Here is a 630-nt window from a genome sequence, read left to right on the forward strand (position 1 = left end):
GGAAACCTGGACCAAGCAGCAGGTATCAAAGGAGTGGGGCTGATGGTGGTGACTGGTGAGTGAGCCCAGGAACCCTGGACGGGCTGGGAGGAGCTCGTCGGTGGAAGGTTGGGCCCACCCGGAAGGAGATGCTCCCTAGGCCTCCCACCACCCCCCAGAGCCACATCTTCCTGACCGGCCCTGCCTCAGTGCCTCCCTGTTGGAGAAGACTCTGGAGAGTCTCTTGGACAGGAAGGATATCTTACCAGTCCATCCTAAAAGAAATCAGTCCTGAATATTCATTGGAAGGACTGATGCCCAAGCTGAAGCTCCAATACTTTGACCACCTGATGTGAAGAACTGACTCCTTGGAAAAGACCCTGATGCTGGGAAAGATCGAAGGCAGGAGGATCAAGGACAACAGAGGATGAGATGGTTGGATGACATCACCGACTCGATGGACATGAGATTGAGCAAGCTCCGGGAGATGGTGATGGACAGGGAAGCCTGACGTGCTGAAGTCCATGGGGTGGCAGAGTCGGACACGACTGAGCACGTGAACTGACTGAACTGAGGCCTCCCACCACTCCCCAGAGCCACGCCTTCCTGCCTCAGCACCGCCTCCTGCCCTCAGCTGTCCTTGCTCATAGA

Source organism: Bison bison, unplaced genomic scaffold (assembly GCF_000754665.1).
Source record: "Bison bison bison isolate TAMUID 2011002044 unplaced genomic scaffold, Bison_UMD1.0 scf7180017853399, whole genome shotgun sequence".
NCBI lineage: Eukaryota > Metazoa > Chordata > Mammalia > Artiodactyla > Bovidae > Bison > Bison bison.